At 39.6% G+C, this 1,057-nt stretch overlaps 1 pseudogene; it reads left to right on the plus strand.

Moving 5' to 3' along the window:
* The first annotated feature begins 353 nt into the window (after positions 1-353).
* LOC111726523 lies at positions 354-539 on the plus strand (annotated as a pseudogene).
* The last annotated feature ends 518 nt before the right edge of the window (positions 540-1,057 follow it).

Raw genomic sequence — 1,057 nt, forward strand, 5'->3', positions numbered from 1 at the left:
TATCCCCCTGGGTAGAGTGTCATGGCATCATAGCTCACAGCAACCTCCAACTTCTGGGCTCAAGTGAGTCTCCTGCCTCAGCCTCCCAAGTAGCTGGGACCACAGGTGCCTGCCAAAAAATGTCTGGCTATTTTTTGGTTGCAGCCGTCATTGTTGTTTTGGTGGGCCGGGCTGGATTTGAACCCACCACCTTAGGTGTATGTGGCTGGCACCTTAGCCACTTGAGCCACAGGAGCTGAGCCAATTTCTTTCAATAATGTTATGAAACTTTCAGGGGAGAAGTCATTAATCTCTTTTTATTGTATTTTCTCCTAGTATTTGTAATCATTTTATTCTTTTAAAATGTTACCATTAAGACTATACTTTCAGGGATCATTACTGGAGAATTTTCTCTAAACATATAAACCATGAGGAGGAAGCCCAGTGTTCGCTCCTGGACCTGAAGCTGGCTCTGGTGTTGCTTTACTGCAGCTGTCATTTACCATCAATTCTTCTCTACCTCTGGGAGAGTAAGAGAGAGAAGATTCAGACTGACTGGGGGTAGGGGAGAGAATGTTACATTTTTAAAAAAATGATAATAGTAAATAAAAAATACAATGAAAGAAACCACAGATTCTTAGAGAAATACTTAATCATAGGGCTGGGTCAATAAATGTGTGAGATTATCCTGGAGGATTTTAGAGTGCCAGAAAGTAAGGAAGTTCTAAAAAACAAAAACAAAATTCTGCATTGACGAGATTATGTCAAAGGGACACAAGAGCCAAATGAAAGGACTCCCCATGATCAAAGCGGAAATATTTTGGGCAACAAAATAAGGTAGTATTTATTGGATTACAACCTAAAGTATAAAAGAAATACCTGGGTCAATACTCACATCAATAAATAATTGGATAAGTAAATGGATAGGGAGAAAAGACATTTTTCACGCAAAAGGTTTACAAATAGGGTATATGGATACTTGGCCCTCGAGAATAGGTAGCATAAATACCCATTCCTTCAGTAAGGATTGATCATAGACTTCAAAGTGTTCAGTAAAGAAGAGAAGGTGGGCCTGAGT

Source organism: Otolemur garnettii, unplaced genomic scaffold (genome assembly GCF_000181295.1).
Source record: "Otolemur garnettii isolate 467f Iridium unplaced genomic scaffold, OtoGar3 scaffold00068, whole genome shotgun sequence".
Classification (NCBI taxonomy): domain Eukaryota; kingdom Metazoa; phylum Chordata; class Mammalia; order Primates; family Galagidae; genus Otolemur; species Otolemur garnettii.